Genomic DNA, 16,309 nt, shown 5'->3' with positions numbered 1-16,309 from the left:
TATTATTATTGGTTTTGTGGATTGAGCCCAGGGTCCCTGTGCTGTGTGCCACCTAGGGACTTGGTGCCCTGCATCCCAGCTGCTACAGCTATGGGTGAAAAGGGCCAATGTAGAGCTCAGGTTGTGGCTTCAGAGGGTGCAAGCTTCAAGCCTTGGCTGCTTCCACATGGTGTTGAGCCTGCCACTGCACAGAAGTCAAGAATTGGGGTTTGGGAACCTCCTGTTAGATTTCAGAGGATGTATGGAAACACCTGGATGTCCAGGCAGAAGTTTGCAGTAGAAGCAGAGCTCTCAAGGACAACATCTGCTAGGGCAGTGCAGAAGGGAAATGTGCGGTCAGATCCCCCTACAGAGAGTACCTACTGGATCATTGCCTAGTGGAGCTATGAGAAGAGAGCCACCATCCTCCAGACCCCAGAATGGTAGATCTACCAACAGCTTGCACCATGTGCCTGGAAAAGCAACAGACACTAAACAACAGCCTGTGAAAGCAGCTGGGAGGGAAGCCGTATCCTGCAAAGCCACATGGGTGGAGCTTCCCAAGACCATGGAAACCCACGTCTTGCATCAAAGTGACCGAGGTGCAAGACACGGAGTCAAAGGAGATCATTTTGGAGCTTTAAGATGTGACTGCCCTGCTGGATTTCAGACTTGCATGGGGCTTGTAGTCCTTTTGTTTTGGCCAATTTCTCCCATTTGGAGTGGCTGTATTTACCCAATACCTATAACCCTTTTGTATCTAGGGAGTAACTAACTTGCTTTTGACTTTACAGGCTCATGGGTGGGAAGGACTTGTCTTGTCTCAGATGAGACATTGGACTGTAGACTTTTGAGTTAATGCAGAAATGAATTAAGACTTTGGGACACTGCTGGGAAGGCAGGATCGTTTTTGAAATGTGAGGACATAAGATTTGGGAGGGGCCAAAGGTGGAATAATATGCTTTGGCTGTGTCCCCACCCAAATTTCATCCTGAATTGTAACTCCCACAGTGCCCATGTGTTGTGGGAGGAACATGGTGAGGGGTGATTCAATTATGAGGATAGGTCTTTCCTGTGTTGTTCTTGTGATAGTGAATGAGTTCGTCAGATCTGATGGTTTTAATAATGAGAGATTCTCTGCACAAACTCTCTCTTTTCCTGCTGCCATCCGTGTAAGATGTGACTTGCTCCTCTTTGTCTTCTGCCATGATAGTGAGGCCTCCCCAACCAGTGCAACTGTGTGTGTCCATTAAACTTCTTTCTTTTGTAAATTGCCCAGTCTTGGGTGTGTCTTTATCAGCAGCATGAAAAAGAACTAATACAGTAGGCTATTTATTACTGCCTCAATTTCAGAACTTGTTAATGTTCTATTCAGGAATTCAACTTTTTCCTGGTTCAATCTTGGGTGGGTGTGTCCAGGAATTTATCCATTTCTTCCAGATTTTCCAGTTTATTTGCATAGAGCTATTTATAGTATTGTCTGATGGTTGGTTGTATTTCTGTGGGGTCAGTAGTGATATCCCCTTTATCATTTTTTATTTTGTCTATCTGATTTTTCTCTTTTCTTTATCAGTCTAGCTAGCAATTTACCTATTTTGTTAATTTTTCTTCCAAAAACCACCTCCTGGATTCATTGATTTTTTGAAGGATTTTTCATGTCTCTATCTCCTTCAATTCCACTCTGATCTTGGTTATTTCTTGTCTTCTGCTAACTTTGGGGTTTGTTTGCTCTTGGTTCTTTAGTTCTTTTAGTTGTGATGCTAGGGTATTGATTTGAGACCTTTCTAGCTTTTTAATATGGGCATTTAGTGCTATATATTTTCATCCTAACACTGCTTTAGCTGCATCCCAGAGATTCTGGTACATTGTCTCTATCTTCTCATTGCTTTCAAAGAACTTCTTGATTTCTGCCTTCATTTCATTATTTACCCAGGAGTCATACAGGAGCCTGTTGTTCAATTTCCATATAGTTGTGTGGTTTTGAGCGAGTTTCTTAATCTTGAGTTCTAATTTGATTGAACTACGGTCTAAAAGACTGTTTGTTATCATTTCCATTCTTTTGCATTTGCTGAGGAGTGATTTACTTCCAATTACATAATCAATTTTAGAGTAAGTGCCATGTGCCACCAAGAAGAACGTATATTCTGTTGTTTTGATATATCTATCAGGTCCACTTGATCCAGAGCTGAGTTCAAGTCCTGAATATCTTTGTTAATTTTCTGTTTCAATGATCTGCCTAATTTTGAGAGTAGGGTGTTAAAGTCTCCAACTATTAATTATTGTGTTGGAGTCTAAGTCTCTTTGTAGGTCTCTAAGAACTTGTTATATGAATTTCGTTGCTCCTGTATTGGGTACATATATATTTAGGATAGTTAGCTCTTCTTGTTGAATTGAACCCTTTATGATTTTGTAATGCCCTTCTTTGTCTTTTTTGATCTTTATTGGTTTTAACTCTGTTCTGTAAGAAACTAGGATTGCAACCTCTGCTTTTCTGTTTTCCATTTGCTTGGTAAATTTCCCTCCATCCTTTTATTTTGAGTCTGTGTGTATCTTTTCATGTGAGATGGGTCTCTTGAATACAGCACACTGATGGATTTTGATTCTTTATCTAGCTTGCCACTCTGTGTCTTTTAATTGGGGCATTTAACCTATTTACATTTATGGTTAATATTGTTATGTGTGAATTGGATCCTGACATCATGATGTTAGCCTGTTATTTTTCACACTTGCTTATGTATTTCCTTTATAGTATCACTGGTCTGTGTACTTCAGTGTGTTTTTGTAGTGGCTGGTAATGATTTTTCTTTCCATATTTAGTGCTTCCTTCAGGAGCTCTTGCAAGGCAGGCCTGGTGGCCCTCAGCATTTGCTTGTCTGAAAAAGATTTTATTTTTCCTTCACTTATGAAGCTTAGTTTGACCGGATGTAAAATTCTAGGTTCGAAATTCTTTTCTTTAAGAATGTTGTATATTGGTCCTCAATATCTTCTGGCTTGCAGGGTTTCTGATGAGAATTCTGCTATTAGTCTGATGGGCTTCCCATGATAGGTGACCTGGCCTTTCTCTCTGGCTGCCCTAAACACATTTTCCTTTATTTCAACCTTGGACAATCTGATGATTATGTGTCTTGTGGTTGATCTTCTCTTGGAGTATGTTCCTGGGATTCTCTGGATTTCCTGAATTTGAATGTTGGCCTGTCTTGCCAGGTTGGGGAAGTTCTCCTGGGTGATATCCTAAGTGTGCTTTCCAATGTGGTTCCATCTTCCCCAACTCTTTCAGGTACACCTATCAGTCATAGGTCAGTCTTTTAACATAATCCCATAATTCTCACAGGCTTTGCTGGTTCCTTTTCATTCTTTTTTTCTCTTATCTTGACTGCTTAACTTACTTCAGCAAGATAATCTTCAAGCTTTGATATACTTTTTTCTGCTTGGTCTATTTGGCTATCGATATTTGTGTTTCATTATTAAGTTCTTGTGTTGTGTTTTTCAGCTCCATCAGGTCATTCATGTTCCTCTCTAAACTAGTTATTCTGGTAACAGCTGCTGTAATGTTTTATCATGGTTCTTAGCTTCTTTGCAGTGAGTTAGAACATAACCCTTTAGCTCAGTGAAGTTCGTTGTTACCCATCTTCTGAAGGCCAATTCTGTCAATTCATGCATCTCAGCCTCAGCCCAGTTCTGTGCCCTTGCTGAAGATGTGTTGCAATCATTTGGAGGAGAAGAGACACTCTGGCTTTTTAAGTTTGCAGCATTTTTGCATTGATTCTTTCTCATCTTCATGGGTTCATCTACTTTTGATTTTTGATGCTGCAGACCTTTGGTTGGGGTTTTTCTGGAGTCTTTTTCATTGATGTTGTTTTTGTTGTTGCCGTCTGTTTGTTTTTCTTCTCGCTGTCAGGCCCCTCTTCTGTAGGGCTGCTGTGGTTTGCTCGGGGTCTACTCCAGACCCTATTTGCCTGGGTTCCTCTCACCCCTGGAAGTATCACCAGTGGAGGCTGCAGACCAGCAAAGATGGCAGCCTGCTTCTTCCTCTAGAAGCTCTGTCTCAGAGGGGCACCAACCTGATGGTGGTCAAAACACTCTTATATGAAGTGTCTGGAGACTTCTGTCGGGAGGTCTTGTGTAAGATCACACTCAGGAGGAGCAAGATCAGTGACTCGCTTAAAAAAGCAGTCTGGCTGCCCCATGGTAAGGTGAGTGTGCTACGCTGGGGGGAATCCCCTTAGTCTGGGCTGCCGTGATTCTCCAGAGCCAGTAGGCAGAAAAGATTGTTGATCCACAATGCCACAGCTGCCCCTCCCCCTAGGGACTCTTCTCAGGGCTATCAGAGTTCTGTCCATAAACCCCTGGTTGGGGATGCTGAAATTCCCACACGGAGGTCCCACCTGGTGTGGAAGAGTATATCGGTGTCCTGCTTAAATAAGCAGTCTGGTGACGAAGTGATCCAGCCACTGTGCTGTGCTGTGGGGAACTGCTTTTGGTCCAGACTGCCCCATCTCACTGGCACTGACGGGCAGGGGAAAACTGGCCAACAGGAGCCGCAATGATGGTGGCTGCCCCTCCCCCGGGGAACTTGGTCTTCTTAGGCATTCTCTAGCCTGCTGCGCTGGCCAGCTGGGATTCTAAGCCACTGGGTTTTAGCTTGTGAGGTTCTGTGGGAATGAGGCCACTTGGCTCCCTGGCTCTAGCCCCCTCCGCATGGGAGTAGAAGGATCTCCTGCCTCATGGGAGTTTCCAGAATTGGAATATGCAAATGCTCCTGTTTCTCAGTGCCTACTCTAGTGGCTGCTCACCATAGCCGTCACCATAATTCTCCATAGCTTTGTGCTTGGGACCCAAGGCTCTGGTGGTGTGGACTCAGGAGGGGACCTCCTGATCCACAGGTTGCAAGGATCCATGGGAAAAGCATGGTTTTCAGGGAGGGGAGGCACAATCCTTTACCACCTCCCTTGGCTGGGCAAGGCAGTTCCCTTTGCCCTGTGCACCTCCCAATGACTCCCAAAAATGCAGAATCACTTGCAGTTTTTGTCCTTCTCTGTAGGAGTCTCAGAGCAGAGCTCTTTCTATTCGGCCATCTTGGCTGCTCCCTTCCTCTACTTCTTTCAAAGTATTTTTTAGACTTTTGTTCTTTTATACAAATTTGAGCATTAGTTTGTCAAGTTCCTAGAATTAGACTTAATCTATAGATAAATTAAGAAACCATAGTTTTGCAAAAATGACTTTTCCTATGATTAAATATATTTCTCTCCTTTAAAGAATTGCTTAGAATCTTACAAAGCTTTATAATTTTATGAATGTATTATTGTCCTAAATATAAGGGATAAATAAAAGTTCTAAAAGAAAACATGAGAATTTTTTTGTGACTTTAGGTTAGGCAAAGATTTCATAGATATTATACTACAAGTACAATCCTCAGAGAGAAAATATTGATATATTGGCCTTCAAAGACACTTATAAACTTTTGCTAATAAGTAGTCACCATTGAAAAAAATGAAAAAAATAGGTTACAGACTGGAGTAACATACTGGCAAAATGTATGTCTGATAAAATTTCTATCCTGAAGATAGAAAGGAATCTTGTAACATTAACAAACTAACAGAAAATAAATAGATATTGCACCAGTGAAGATATATACATTGTTAATAAGCATATGAAAATGTATTCAATGTAATTATTCATTAGAGAAATTCAAATTGAAACCACAGTAAAATATCACCACAGACTCACTAGAATAGCTTTAATCATAGATATTGAAAATTACCAAGTTTTGCCAAGGATGTGTGAAATGGAACTCTCATATATTCATAGTAAGAGTGTAAAATAAAATTGCCATTTTGGAAAATAGTTTCCTAAAATTTTAAACATATATTTACTGTATGATCCAGCAATTCTATTTTTATGTGTCTACGCCCCCAAAAAATAAAACATAAGTCCAAAAATGACTTGTATGTGAATGTGTATGTTTCATAATAGCCAAAAACATGAAACAACAAATGTCCATTAACTGATGAATAGAGAAATAAAGTGTATTATACCTAATAAATTCAGTAACATTCAACAATATAAAGAAAAGTACTATTGATATCTGCAGCACTATAGATGTACTTCAAAAACATAATACATAGGGAAAGAAGCAAGACACAAATCATTATATATTTTTAAATGTGATTTTTATGGAATTCTTAGAAGTAAAACTATAGATACAGAAAGCAGATTAATGGTAGCCGAAGGTGCAAGTGAGGTTTGGCCCTTTTTGTAGTGATAGAAATGTTCTAAACAGAGATTGTGTGGATGTTGTGTAACTGTACAAATTTACTTAAAATCAATCAATACATTTATGATGTATCTGTTTTGTAGTAAGTATGTTTCACCTTTAAAAAATTATTATATAGTTAAATTTAAGTGCCTTAAAATCACTGCCAAATATATTTCTTTTCAGAATTCAGATGGTAAATTTAACTTCTATTCTGGTTTTGACCCACAGTGTTATTATAAACCAAAGTTCAAAAAAATCAAAGTATGGTCTTCCTTATCTCCTATTTTCTTTCAATATCCTGTTTTATTGGTGTGGTGGTGATAGTTTGTTTGTTGTTTTGCTTTATGACTCAACATTCTGTCCTTCATCTGGAAAACAAATTAAAACATCTTTTCCAGTTAAGCCAAGTAATTAAAATGGTCTTACACATGCTCCCACAAGATGTCATATTCCATGCCAGTCTGCAGAGAGAATATTTTATGTGCCAGAGATGGCTATTTGGCCACCAAATTTCAGGCACTTCCTTCCATAGTATAACATTATTGTGACCAAGTACACAATTTAATTTTTTTTTTTTGCATTCACTTAAGCACTAGGCACCACCTCACACTGCTAGTGTATCTAATTTTTTTTTAAAGCACTAGAAACTAAATCTTGAAATAATACAGGCACCTGTGGAAATCCACCCCCCCAACCACCACCAGGAGATTGCTTTAAGGCTATACCAGCCCATTCATCAGATGAAGCAATAACTCAAGACAGAGAGTTTTAATTTTAGTATCTGACTTAAGAATCACAAAGTAAATGCTCAGTAAGTGTGACTTAAGTGCAAATTAGTGAAATAGTTATCAAATTTTGAATCTCATTTCATTACAGTTCAAATAATTGATGCAAAATGCAATATTTTGTTGATGCTATAGAGAAACCCATGTATTTTAAGTTTCAGTTCTTTCTTACATATATTTTACTCATGTACTAATTAATAATCTAAAAAGTTCTGATTGTGGAAGGAAATTAATCAATCTATTACATGCTTATTTACAAAGACACAAACACTTATAGCATAGTTTTCCCTTAAGGAAATAGAGAAAAACTCTAAACACAAAAAGAAAACTGGCAACACATATAAACATTTCAATTTCAATTGAATATTACTGACAGTTATTGTTATATGGTTTTACATAATGTAGAAATGTATGTACATTAGAATGAAGGATGCTATCCTGACAATTAAGACAATGTGTTTCAAGGTGGGGGGGGTAATTAGGCAGTGTAGTGTGCCCAAAGTAATATTAAGCTAAAACTAAAATGATCAACTGGATTTAGTTAATGCTCTTGGTAAGTTAAATTTTTATTGTATTCCAGAGAAGGAAAGGTGTTGAAAAATCCTGGAAGGCAAAGGGGTAACAGGGGTTATTGGTGTATAAGAACCTTAATAGAATTGGACTCAGAACACATGGGGAGTCTCTTCTGTCCATCAAAAATTTGCTTTGCACAAAAATAAATTAATTCATTACAATCGTATTTAAGCCTTGCTGGCTATACTATCTTGTTTAGAAAGATGAGAAAGAGATTTCCTTGATGCAGACTGAAAGGCTTGAAGCAGATTGAAGAATGAGAAAAAGACATAACCAAGAAAAGGGCAAAAATGGAGGAAGAGAAATGAGTAAGGAGAAAATGAAAGACAAGAAAAGAAGTAATGAAAGACAAGAAAAGAAGTAATGAAAGAAGAGGGGAAAAAGAGGAGGAAAAGAGGAGTAAGAAATGAAAAGAAAATAAGAGAATAAGAAAGGCATATGGGAAAGGCGAAGGAAGATGAGGGGAAAAATGGGGAGGGAAGGCAAGAAGAAAGTAAAGAAAGTAGATGCTCGCAAAGCAATAAAGCAATGTTTAAATTTCTCTTTTTTTCCTTCCTATTCATCTCATAAATAAATCAATAGACAAAATGCTGTATCTTGTATAGATTCCAAAGGCTAACAAAATCTTCTAAACAATGAATACGTAAGCTTAGAAAAAATTGTTTTTAACACATATGTTTGAATTATTAGGAAAATGTCTAAAAATGCACTGGCAATTATTAGAACCTCTTGTGACATGCATTGAATTTTTTTTCTATCCATCCACCCTTTTTCAAGCAAAAGGTGGAATTTTTTTCTAGGAACCACGTTGCTCCTTGATTCCCACAATTTGTCTATGAGCTTTTCAGGCCACAGAAAATCATAACACTCAATTCCCCTGACCATAGCAATTGGTTTATAGTAAATTTCAATACAATTAATCTCAGGATATATTCTGAAAAAAATCTCTTGCTCTCTGATACAGCCCTAAGAGTTGCTAGCAGCCCTTCTGAGGCCACTAGTGAATGAGGTTTTGTGAGGATGGAGTTAATACAGAGGAAGCAGACCCAACAGACAGGAGGAAAACCCAGTCCTAAATTGTTTAAGCCAGTCCTGAAGCTATGTCTACTCTTCAATCATTCTGTTATGGATTAATTCATTCCTTTCATTCATTCCATTTTTCTTTCCCCCTTAGGCAAATTACATTTGGTTTTTGTCACTTATGACCAAAAAAAAGAAAAGAAAAAGAAAAATCTGAAAAAAAAATTTAAAATTCAATGAACATAGATTTTTTTCATGAGTAATGTTTCTCTTGTATTTTCATTTGTATATTAGTCTTCTTAGTATGTTCTATGAAAGAAGCCTCCTAAAATTATTAAGTTTTTATAGGATATTTGTGTATCAGGATTTCATAAGAAGAGCAATTTAGTTTTATGTTTAAGAGAAGTAAATTTTGGAAAAGGAATTAGCCAAAACTCAAAATATATCACAAGTAGGTCATTATTAAAAGAAAAAAAAATAGTAATTCTGTTCAACACTAAGAATATCATGAAGAAGCTAGGATGTAAAATTTATATTAAAATGAAATTTATAATTTGAAATTGTTCCCTTAACATTCAAGTAGCCACAATATCATAAGAATGAACAGCTAACCATGATTTTGGTTTTAATCTAATTTCAAAATATATGTTCCTGATTTCAATGGTAAATAAAATATAGTTTTGCAAAATGCAAAAATATGGAGTAATGACATTCTACCATTAAAATTATATATATTTTTGACTACAACTAACTTATCAAACAACTTTTTCCCATGCTGATTTCCACAAAGATATAAATTATTTTAAAACCATATATTAAGGGGAGCTGATTTATTTCCAGTTGAATTCCTCAGTACTTCATTCATCCAAAATACTTTGTTGTCAAATGAATCAACTTTGCGATAAGCTTCAGTGGGTCTTAGGCATAGCTTTTTCTTTAGAAAATTCTATGTCCTATAATTATATTTTTTAAATATTATATAATTGGAAATTTTAAAATACACTGTAATTGTAATAGAAGAGCCAGGTTACATAAAAATATATATTCAAATGAAGAATCAAATGTCTGCTTGGAAGATAAATTATCCTAAGGAAGTAAATAATTTAATTTTTAAAATGTATTAGTGATAGAAAACCTACAGAAAAGAGAAAAATTCCTAAGCACACACACCCTGACAAAATTGAATCAGTAAGAAATAGAGGACCTGAACAGAGTAATAGCAAGTCATGAGATAGAATCAGTAATAGTCTCCTAACAAAGAAAATCCAGGACTGAATGGGCTTACAGAAGAATTATCCAAATTATATCAACTTACAAAGAAGAACTAACACCAATTATCTTCAAACTATTACAAAAAATTAAAGATGAGAGAATTCTCTGTAACTCATTCTACAAAGCTGGCTTTGTAGAAAACCAAACAAAGAAATAACAAGAAAAGATAACTAAATAATAATAAACAAACAAAAAATGCCAAAAACTACAGGCCAATATCCCTGATGAACATAGATGCAAAAAATCCTCAATAAAATACTATCAAACCAAACCTAACAACATATCAAAAAATAATAATAATGCATTATGGCCAAGTGGGATTTTTCTCAGGGATTCAAGCTGGTTCAACATATGCAAATGAATAAATGCAATACCTCACATCAACAGTATAAAGGACAAAAACAACATGATCATCTCAATAGATGAAGATAAAGCATTGATAAAATTCAGGATTTCTTCAGGATAAAAACGCTCAACAAATTAGGAATAGAAGGAGCATACTTCAATTTAATAAAGGTTGTATATGACAAACCAACAGTTAACATCCTACTGAATGCTGAAAGCCTTTCCTCTATGAACTGGGACAAGACAAGGATACCCACTTTCACCACTCCTATTCAACATAGTACTGGAAGTCCTAGCCAGAGTTATCAGGCAAGAGAAAGAAATAAAAGGCATCTATATTAGACTTTTCTTACATTGCTATAACAAAACACATGAAACTGGGTAATTTATTTAAACAAAATGGGTTTAATTGGCTGACGGTTCTGCCAACTTTGCAGGAAGCATGGTAATAGCATCTGCTCAGCTTCTAAGGAGGACTTGAGAAGCTTACAATCATGACAAAAGGTAAAGGGGAAGCAGGCATATCACACGGCAAAAGCGAGAGAGAGAGAGAGAGAGAGAGAGAGGCAAAGGGAAGTGACACACACTTTTAAATAATCAGATCTCATGAGAACTTATTCACTATTGTGGAGAGAGCACCAAACCATGAGGAATCTGCCCCCATGACCCAAACACCTCCTCCCAGGCCCCACATCCAGCATCGGAGATTACAATTTAGCATGAGATTTGGGCAGGGACAAATATTAAATCTATATCAGCATCTAAATCAGAAAAAATGAGATTAAAATTATCTCTTTTTGCAGAGGACATGATTTTATATTTGTAATTACATAAAGATTCCACCAATAAACTCATATTTGATAAATAAGTACAGTAAAGTTGCAGAATCTAACATCAACATACAAAAATTAATAGCATTTCTATACACTAATAATGAAGTAGCCAAAAAGAAATCAAGAAAGCAATCCATTTACAGTACATACAAGAAGAAAAATATGTAGGATTAAATTTAAACAAGAAGGTAAAAGATATCTATGAGGGAAACTACAAAACACTGATGGAAGAAACTGAAGAGGACACAAACAAATGAAAAGACATCCCATGTTCATGGATCAGAAGAATTAATATTATAGAAATGACCATACTACCTAGAGCAATCTATGGATTCAATGCAATTCCTATAAACGTACCAATTCATTTTTTACACACTTAGAAAAAACAATCTTAAAATTTATATAGACCCAAAAGAGCCCAAATAGCCAAAGCAATCAGGAGCAAAATAAATAAACCTGCAGACATCACACTACCTAACTTCAAAATATATTTCAAGGCTGTAGTAATCAAAACAGCATGGTATTGTTATAAAAACAGACACATAGATCATTAGAACAGAAATAGAGAACCAAGAAATAAATCCATGTATTTATAGCCAACTAATTTTTTACAAAGGTGCCAAGAAAAAACACTGGGGAAAGGACACTCTTTAATAAATGCTGCTGGGAAAATTGGATATCCATATCCAGCAGAATGAGACTAGACCCCTATCTCTCACCATATACAAAAATCAACTCAAGAAGAATTTAAAGCTTAAGTATAAAGCCTGAAACTATAAAACTACTAGAAGAAAACACATAAATACTATTCATACATGAATTTAGGACATTGGTCTAGACAAGGATTTTATGGCTAAGACTGCAAAAGCACAGGCAACAAAAACAAAGGTAGGCAAATAAGACTATATTAAACTAAAAAGCTTCTACATGGCAAAGGAAATAATTAAATGAGTGGAGGAACAACCAGTTGAATGGAAGAAAATATTTGCCAACTATTCTTCTAAAAAGGGACTAATATTCAGAATATTAGAAGCACAAACAATTCAACAGCAAAAACAAACAAATGATAATTCCATTAAAAAGTGGGCAAAGGACATGAATAGACATTCCTCAAAAGAAAACATATAAATCATCAACACGTATATGAAAAATATGTTCAACATCACTAATTATCAGAGAAATGCAAATTACACTCATAATGAGATATCATCTTACCCTAGTTAGAACAGCTACTATTTAAAAGACAAAACAAAAACAAAACAAAACAACAACAACAAAAAACACGTTGATGAAGATACAGAGCAAAAGGAACTCTTATACACTATTAGTGGGGATGTCAATTAGTACAACCACTATGGAAAACAGTATGGAAAATCAGCTGTTAACTAAAACTAGAACTACCATACAATCCAACGATCCTACTACTGAGTATTTATCCAAAGAAAAGAAAATCAGTATGTCAAAGGGACACCTGCACTACCATGTTTATTGCAGCACTATTCACAATGGCAAAATTATGGAATCAACCTAAGTGTCCATCAGGGGACAAATGGATAAAGAAAATTTTATATATATATATATATATATACACACACACACACAACAGAATACTATTCTGCCATAAAAAGAATGAAATAATGTCATCTGCAGCAACATGGGTGGAATTGGAGGTTATTACGTTAAGTGAAATAAGCTAGGCACAGAAAGACAGATGCAGCATGTTCTGCCTTTTATGTGAGAGCTTAAAAATTTGATCTCATGCAGGTAGAGTCTAATGAAAGATACCAGAGGGTGGCAAGGATATGTGAGTGGAGGTGGTGGTGAAAAGGGGTTGGTTGATAGGTACGAACATACAGTTAGATGGAAGGAATAAGTTATATTTGACAGCAGAGAAGGGTGACTATAGTTAACAATATGTATTATGTATTTCAAAATATCTAAAAAAGAAGACTTGAAATGTGCCCAACACATAGAAAAGATAATTACTCAAGGTGATGGATACCCTAAAAACCCTGACTTAATCATTATACATTCTGTATATGTAAGAAAATATCACAAGTACCCCATAAGTATATCCAAATATTATGTATCAATTTTTTAAAAGGCTAGAAAAAGTATTAGTGCATTTATTAAATCTATATTAGCTAAAGACTGGAAATAACTCAAAGGTCCATCAGTAGAAGGTTGTATAAATAAACTATGGTATATCTCCAATGGAAAAGAGTACTATGCAGGCTTAAAAAAGAATGAGGAATATCTTTATACACTGTTATGGTATGTTTTTCAGGATATTAGAGTACCTAGTAGCTAAGATAGATTGAAATATATCAAAACATATTTTAATCTATAAGTTCACAATGTTATTAAAAACACAAGCACACTTTGTTTTATGTTTGGGGTGTTCTTAAGGAAACAACTATTCTGAAATGTGGTGAGAGGACAGAATCTTGTAGGCATCCTACATCTCCATACTCATATGTATGACGAATACCTTTGGGTAACCAAATAGTTGATGAGAGGAAATTTCTCTCTTAGGAATATTTCAGCTAATAAAGACCAAGTGATGGAATTAGAATATCATCAATTTGTTACCCCTAATAAAATATTGAATCTGGGTCATGACTGTCAAGAGATGCTAAAACCGTTACGTAAAAAGCTAAAGAAGGGCTTTATAGTAGATAGATTAGGCCAGCAACTGAACCCACTGACCTACTGACTGATTAATCATTTAAGGCTGCTGGACATTCCTGTGCCTCCTTATAGAAGTATATGACACCACCTGGGAAGTGCGATGTGTTGTTGCCAAAAACTAAGGGGTGGGAAGGGAGGGATAAAGAGAGACAGAGAAGGAGAGAGAATAAACTAAAAGATATTTAAGAGATTATTGACTAGTTGCAATGGGTAGAATTTATTTGGATTCTGATTCAATAAACCACCTAAAAATAATTAAAAGGAAATGAGGAATATTTGAATATGGACTGAATATTTGATATAAAAACATTATTGAAAGATGTTCAAATTAAGAGAAGTGATACATTATGGATAACATTTCTATAATATCAGTGATTTTACTTCAACTAATCTATTGGTGGAATGATGAAATGGTTTGAAACAATATTACCACGAATTGACCATTGTTAAAGTGTGGCACAAATGCATAGAGGGCTACACAAAATGAAGCCTTGCTCCTCTAAAACTTCAAAGTCTTCTAGCAATGAATGAACGTTGGCAGAGCCTCGAGGCAGCATCTGGTAGATGCAGTGATGGCCAAGGCAGTTGAAGTACTTGAAAGGGCAGCAATATCAAAAACTAAAGCTGGGCCAGGTGCGGTGGCTCTCGCATGTAATTCCAGCTACTCAGGAGGCTGAGTTAGGGGAATCACTTGAACTTGGGAGGCAGAAGTTGCAGTGAGCCAAGAGGGCACCACTGAACTCCAGCCTCGGTGACAGCAACAGAGGAAAACACTGTCTCAAAACAAAACAAAACAAAACAAAAAAAACAAGCTAAAGCTGATAGTGTTTCATGAAATGACACCCTTGGAAGGGCCAGCATAGATCTATAGAATCCTCTTTGATGAAGTTACCTCAGAAGGTTTCATAGACATCAGAGATATTGGCACAAGACCTCACTAAATGTGGCCAGAAGAGACCAAGATCAGGAAAATGATAAGACATCATGGGCTAATATATGAATACTTGTCAGATACTTCTAAGAAAGCTGAGAGATATGATTGAAAGTTGAAGGGAGCCTGGAAGCCTTAACTATATTGAGCATTAGAAGTGCATTTAATGGTCCTCCTCCCCCACAAAGATATGCCTATATCATGATCCCCAGAACTGGTGAATGATACCATATTTGGAAAAAGAATTATTTTGCAAATGTAATTAAGTTAGGGGTCTTGAGCTGTAGAGATTATCTTGGATCATCTGGGTGATCACTAAATCCAGTGGAAAGTGTACTCATAAGAGACAGAAGAGAAGAACACAGACAGAAGAGGAAGAGGGGATGGGACCATGGAGGCCGATAGAAGGGATGCTGATAGAGTCAAGGATTGCCAACAGCCAATAAGAGCTATAAGAGACAAATAGATTCTCCCCTACAGCTTTCAGTAAAAGGAGAGTGGCATGTTATCCTTGCATGTAGCTCTTTTAAGTTACCTGCTGAACAGAATTTTTTTTTTCAATCTAGAGAGATAGAAAGACAGCAGAGTCATTTATGAGCTCCTGTCTAGCTGAGACATACTGATCCAGGGTATCCTTTGCAAAAGTTTTCTTATCAGCATTTGTAGCCTAAATTATGTATCTGCAAGGATTTGAGCTTGGCCATCAATATGTATTCTTCTCTCTCAACACTTCTATGTAAAATATGCTATTTTTATAAGGAAATGCTTTGTCTCATATTGAGAAACACTGAGATTCAGGGAGGTAAAGGACTTGTGCAACTTTACCCAATTGCAGAGCTGGGATACCACCGAAGGTCTGTAGACTCTGTATCAGGAAGGCCACTGGTTTCTTTCTTTCCTTCTCCTTCTCCTCCTCTGTTTCTCTTGCCTTCTTTTTTCTTTCTTTCTTTTTTTTTTTTTTTTTTTTTTCAGACAGCTTCTCATTCTGTTACCCAGGCTGAAGTGCAGTGGCATGAACATGGCTCACTGCAGCCTCAACCTCCTAGGCTCAAGCAATACTGCCACCTAAGCCTTCTGTGTAGCTGGGACCATGGGCATGTACCACCACACTGGGTTAACTTTTTGTATTTTTTGTAGAGACTGGGGTTTTGCCATGTTGCCCAGGCTGTTCTAGAACTCCTGAGCTCCAGCGATCTGCCCACTTCACCCTCCCAAGATGCTGGGATTACAGGTGTGAATCACCATGCCCAGACCCTTCCTCTTTCTTCTTAAGTTTCCTCTTTATGTGTTTAATTTGAACTGGCTTCAGCTGGATAAATATACTAATGTAGGCATATTTTGTCCTTGACTCTGCATATCCTCAAGAATGAAAATTATGTGCTATTTCTTGAAGTAAGTTCTGCGTGTTCCACCTTGAGTGGGTCTTAAACCACATTAGGTATTTGAACAAGGATTCTCAAGGAACTCTTTCCTTATATATTTTCTTTTCTTTTTTTCTATCTTTTTTCTTTTTTCTTTTTTTTGGAGACAGGGTCTCATTCTGTTGCCTGGGCTGGAATGCAGTGGCATGATCATAGCTCACTTCAGCCTTGATCTCCTAGGCTCAAGCAACCCTCTTTCCTCA

This window comes from Pan troglodytes, chromosome 7, assembly GCF_028858775.2.
Source record: "Pan troglodytes isolate AG18354 chromosome 7, NHGRI_mPanTro3-v2.0_pri, whole genome shotgun sequence".
Taxonomy (NCBI): Eukaryota; Metazoa; Chordata; class Mammalia; order Primates; family Hominidae; genus Pan; species Pan troglodytes.
This window is presented reverse-complemented; position numbering follows the sequence as displayed.